General features: G+C 33.7%; 1 long non-coding RNA gene across 1 annotated transcript; it reads left to right on the top strand.

Moving 5' to 3' along the window:
- Positions 1-499: 499 nt before the first annotated feature.
- Positions 500-1,311, top strand: LOC117238866. The gene is made up of 3 exons (XR_004494280.1): positions 500-547; positions 855-922; positions 1,293-1,311. It is a non-coding gene; the product is annotated as an uncharacterized LOC117238866 (long non-coding RNA).
- Positions 1,312-6,217: the final 4,906 nt, after the last annotated feature.

Here is a 6,217-nt window from a genome sequence, read left to right as displayed (position 1 = left end):
TATTGTACGATATTTGTAAATATCGACGTAGAGAAAGAATTGTGCTGCGCAATCCGAAAGATACCTGCTGCGTAATTCGAAAGAAAGTGCTTCGTAGAATAGGAATGTTTTTGTTGATGTATACATTTCTTTGTCTAGATCGTTAACTGTGTAGCTGCTTGTGCCACCGGCTCTTGTGTCCCCCTTCCCCCCTCCCTCACACTTTGTAAGTTACTCGGCGAAACTAACGTACAAGGAGTCATTTAGTCGTCTTATTTCGTACCGATAACATGGATCGTGTTGCGTCAGGTTTGCAACATATTCTAACGTATTGGCGGCGTCGGTCTTTTATTACTCTAATAATTTAATCCAATTAAATAATCACACGCGAAAATAATAAAATTTTATCACATAATTTTGTACGCGACGTTAGAGTTCTTGTTCGCCGATTATAATTTTAACGCTCACGGTAATGTGATCCTATTTCATATTCTTTTGAATATTCTATTTCGGTATTAGAGTCAGTGCATCTCTCAAGAGGACAAAGCTTCTGCAGGAGCTCAAGAATGTAAGTAGTTTTAAATATTGTATTTCAGTTTGTTCTCTTATACAATAAATTTATTATACAATAAAAATGATTGATAATTTAGAAAACTGTAAATGCCCTCTTTAATTGAAATAAAGTCTTAAAATCTTAACATTAAAGTACAATAAAACTGGCTGATACGCATCAAAAATCACTGAATATGTTGTTCTCAAACTTTTATATTAGAGTTCCAATTTACATATTTATTAGAGTTTAGTCTTCATTGTTGCTAAAGTTTCACGTTTGTTATTATGTGTTACCGATTTTAATATCTTATGTTTTGTTATAGACATATCACTACTTCAACTTCGTCATCTTCTTCAGGAGTGTTCTAACAGTGGCACAAAAGCCAAGTATGTAAGTATTTTTACATACTTACTTTCAGTTATGTCTATTCTGTATATTTTTCTTTGATCACTATCAATGCAGAAATACAATTTGACTGAAAATTTAGGAGGATAGCATTTTCTGAGGTTATTTTTTCGTTAAAATAAAATAAGAGTTAAAGTCTTAATACCGAATTATAAAACAAATGACTAACATACTACAGATTATTTTAGATTTTACACATTCATATTAGAGTCTCAGTTTTTATACTTATCAAATTTTATTAGAATTTCAATCTTTATTATTGCTAAAGTTACTAAAGTTAATAAACCTTCATTTTTCATTATCTCCAACTTTTCAAATAGTCAGCGATCACTCATCCTGTTTTGTTTCGTAACAGATTTTTCGCAGTCTGCATTTCTATTATTAGCCTTTCAACGGTTCCTGTCTGATGTTAGTCTCCCGGATGAAATTCGCTGGGATAGCGCAGCATCCACGGTAACGTTCTCTGTTTGTCTGCTTCGAACGGTGAGTCGCATGCATTTCTGTTCTTCTGGTCACTCAATTATGCCGTAGGATAAAAGACCCGAATCGGCACGGGTGACTGGTTGTATTACGTAGAATTCTTTGCGAGCATAGTGAACGCGGGTATCTTTTATACCCGTGAGTAGTAACGCTCTTTTTTTCAAATTTATTAGTTTAAGATAGGGCTTCTTGCACAGCGCGATGATAATAATTAGTTTTTTAATAATTAAGTTAAACATATACACTTGAGAATATATTCGCGTTATTTATAAATATGCATGTTAATATTCCGTATGAATATTTGCAAATGGCAAATATCTACACGAATATACTTGATCTTTAGCAATGAATTAATCGTGACAATATTAACCCCTTAACCTACAACTACGGGCATAGCCCGTAGTGCGATGATCGAACCAAACGTAAATATTACGGGCATAGCCCGTAGTACGATGATCGGACCAAACGTAAATATTACGGGCATTCTCAAACATAAATCGTAGGTTAAGGGAATAAGTCGCGTTCGTTTATTTCACTTCTCCTAGAATTTAAAATATCAGTTAATCAAAGCAATAATTTTGAACACTGCTTCTGCATTTTCGATTATGTGCTTTGATAAAGAGATTATCTGAGATTATTTCTTTCTTAGTAATATATTTAGAGTCAGTTATTCCATTTGATCGAGTCTCAGTCTTTTTCGCTACCTTCTCTGCAATATTAAAATTTTGTTCTGGTTTATTAAATTAATACAGTAGTGTTACTTAGTTACTATTAAATTAATAAAGTAGAGTTAATCAGAATCGAAGTAGTAAAATACAAAATGAAAGAGCGTTAGTCCGTTAAATAAGAATTACACAAACTAATCATCTTCTCAGATCAGGATTTTCAAGTTTAATCCGTGGAGGTGGACCTGTGGTCGGGTAGACGCGTTTTCGAGTGACCAATCTATTTCAGAGAATTTCATTCGAATAATCGTCGGTAGAACTGGCGCGAATGAAACATGTCATCGTCTCTGCCTTTGCCCGTCGATTTTTCGAATTTCGTGATCGTGATCGCGAGTGGTTTTCGAAACGAACGTTAATATTGCTCGAGCATGCACGTGCGAACAGACAGCGATCGCTATATGATCGTTGTTCATCCATGAGTACTTGGATCAGCTTCCGCGATTTATCTTTTTATTTCGCCTTTGTACTTTATTTTTTGGTTTGCTATTTAGAAAGTCTCGAGCTTAGATGTAAGTTTCAGCGGGCATTGCGCCCGAAGGAAGAAGAGGCTATGAGCTGAAGAGACCCGGCAAACTGCCATAGAAGAGGACAACTATCAATGACTCCTCAACCTCTGGATCATCCAGGGCATGGGAAGTCATACTTGTTACTACTTTGTCACTATGCTCGCTTTTAGTATTTGTAGTAGTAGTAGTGGTAGTAGTAGTAGTCTTTTTTTGGCCGATGAAAGGGAAGGACGTAACGGGCTAGAACACAAACTAACCAGACGAGAATGGGTGGAGACAGCTCGGGGAAACGCCAGTTACTTGAGCGATCACCCCAGTTCAAGTACATAATAGTTATATCGACAGTGAAACTATGTCGTTACCGTAATTTTAAAAAAGTTATTCTGTTTTAAGGCGTGACGGAATATTAATTAGAGTAACCATACGTAATTACTTTCATTGCTGTAACATTATAATGTAATGGGGAAACCCGATATTTGGAAAAAGAGCGTCCAATATCACTTTTTTAAAGCATTGTCCGCTTTTAATGGAAATAAAATAATCGTTCTTTTCGGTGTCATTTTATTCTATATTAAAAATGAAGTTTGTGTAGCATCGGTTTTATAGCATACTCGTAAATATCGCGATTCTATAAACGAAAAGAAATTCTAACTAACTTTGAATATCTCAAAATGATATTGCAGATAACTATTCTATTGTTGAAAGAGATCATTCTGAATGGCAAGATCGTGGCTTGAAAGTTAACATCTTGTCTCTGAACGTGCGTGTCATAAAACGACCTACGAAAATTCTCACAATTTTTGTTCCTCCCGGCGAAACAGTATTGACGTAAAAGAAATTTATCGTGGTTTACGTTTCACTTTAAACGTTAGGATAATAGTGCAAGGATAATAATATAGTAATCTAAAAACAGAAAGCTGATACCTGGTCGAAATAAAATTGTTTCTCAAAAATAGGATCTACTTATGACACGATGTATTTTGCATGAATTGGGACATAAAGGTCAATAACTGGGTCATTACATAATTTTAATGAGAAAAAGCGTCAGGTTTCAAAGCGAGCGTCTTTATGACTTTCGGTCTATAAAACTAAGCAAATCGCGCGAAGTCGCAGCTGCTTTTAGATTCTATAATTGCAGAAATGTATATTATATTGCATGTAGAAAGAAAAGATTCTTTTTAACATATTCCAAAAAAGTTACGTACCAGCATTCAAAGTATCACAAATTGTACCTGTTATCTAAATAATTAGTCGATTATTTTAATGTGACATTTTCAGTATTTCAAACAACTTGGAACATGAACATTTTGGCGGAAGAGAAGAATGATTATTAAAATTTAAATAAGATCCAATGGAGGAAAACTTATCATTCGTACGCATTACAATGTACAATTTACAAAATAATTTTCTTTCTCATTTTTGTCCTAATTTTCTAAACGACGTCTAGGATTTCGTGTATTTAAGCATTCAGTGTTTCTTAATTTTTTACATATGACACATACAGCATGAAGGGTGGGCGCAATCTGGATAGGGTTCAGCATACAGTGCTTGTGCCGTTACTAGATTCTGCTGAGTCTTTTCATACACATGCAGCATATCTACATACTTGCTCAGTAAATGAAAATTCCACTTTCATAGTAAAATGTTTTAGCAATGTCGATCGTTATTTACAGTTTTTACTATGTCTCCCGCCAACACGCGCTACAAGTAATCCAAGGTGATAAAAATATACGGACTTCGGCGACCTGCCGATTCCGACGTTCCATCGATATAAACAGAAACCTATTTCTTCTACTTCGGACACTTATTACGACGTAAAATTTGTTGCCTACATTTTTATTTACCCTCGAACTACCTTGTATTAGGTGTCGTTGAAATCGTCCCAACACGCTCTGATATACTAGACATAAAAAAAGTAGGGCAAATAATTAGCAAAAATGCAGACGACCTTAAAATCTTTGAAATCTTTTCACCCACGAAAGATTGTTACTACCACATTATGGCATCCTCCGCGTTGTATATCTTTTGTACAGTATATACAGGGTGGTTGGTAACTTGGTGGTACAAGCGGAAGGGGGGGATTCTACGCGAAAAAGAAGTCGAAAATACAGAATAATCGTAATTGTATCGTTGGCGTCTGTTAGTCCAAATATCCGGTACATTCTATTAAAGTTATTTATTTAGAACAAATTGTGCATTTATGACGATAGTGTCGTTTGCAAACAAACTTTTTCGAACTGTTTTCTCTTTTATTTACATATGTAACATCTAGTGTATACATCGTGTAATATAATTTTGTATCAACGCGTCCCTAAATTTTGGAATGTAGACCATAAGCATCCACTGCCGATATGCTCAGCATGTTTCAGAAACCTTATTGGTTAATTATTATAATTTCGAACAAGAACAAAGCTGTCATAGCGTAATTTTATATTTATTTATCTTTCTATTCGACTTTGTTGTCAGTCAAGGTTTCGAAATATTTCCCTTCTATGATTGATTTCCATCGTTAACTTGTGTCTTAACATTACTGGATAAAAAAGAACCAAAGACTTTATATGTAAATATTTCGATAGTCTTTTGTCAAAGGTATAATGCTAAGAGAACGCAAACAAGCATATGCGTAACAATGTTGTTAGATACTTTCAAAGCAAGTTAAAGTCAGCAAAGTTGAAAAAAAGGAGTAAGGACAAAAACCTGAAGATCGCAGCAAGGTTAAGCAATAACATCCAGTTCTAAGTCCTTTCTCTTTACTTTTGTTGCTTCGTTTGATAGTTTTAACGACAGACACTCTTTTAACAAATTACTTGAATCGCTTCTTACTTTTTATTTCTGCAAACAGTTTATGTTAGCTATGCTCATAAAAAATACTAATAATTAATAATTTTAATAGGGGAGAAAAGTTATTCCACTGAAATATAAAGTTCAATTTACCAATATGCATTGAATGTTTTTAACTTTGCACTTATATTAATTTAAGACAACTATAGAATGTCATTAATTAAATAAATTTAAATAAATGCAATAAGTATCAATCTTACATGTTATACTAAGATTCAAATATTTCCTTTCGTGTTAGAATTTGATTAAGTAGAAAGTTGTATTTTCTAATTTTATTAGATGATCTTTGAATTCTGTTTGTGAGCCGCTTAAACGTAAAATCCATGCTTTGTGCTCAGAGGCACAGATAAATTAAGGTAAGAACTACTTTTCATAAATTATAATAAACGCATAGTACGTTTAATTATCATAAATACAAGATATGGTATATTAAAAATCAGTAATTACATAGAGATTATTTCTCAGTAGCTGTAAATTGTTAAAAAGAGAAGACGATCACCTACAGGCGATGCTAGTACTGAAAGAACATTATAATACATCAGAAGAATTTGTTTTGCGCTTCTATAATACCACATTAGTATTCCAGGGATGAACGTGCTTTATGAGAACGTAACGCTCTTCTAATAAAATACCTGATTTCATAGTGACTTTGGTCTAAATGATATTTTACGAAACGCTCCAGATTCGTCATTGTATTGATCGAAAATAGGCAAAACAAAATTATAAAA

The sequence above is a fragment of the Bombus vosnesenskii genome, unplaced genomic scaffold (assembly GCF_011952255.1).
Source record: "Bombus vosnesenskii isolate JDL3184/JDL3185 unplaced genomic scaffold, Bvos_JDL3184-5_v1.1 scf7180000013649, whole genome shotgun sequence".
Lineage (NCBI taxonomy): Eukaryota > Metazoa > Arthropoda > Insecta > Hymenoptera > Apidae > Bombus > Bombus vosnesenskii.
This window is presented reverse-complemented; position numbering and strand designations above follow the sequence as displayed.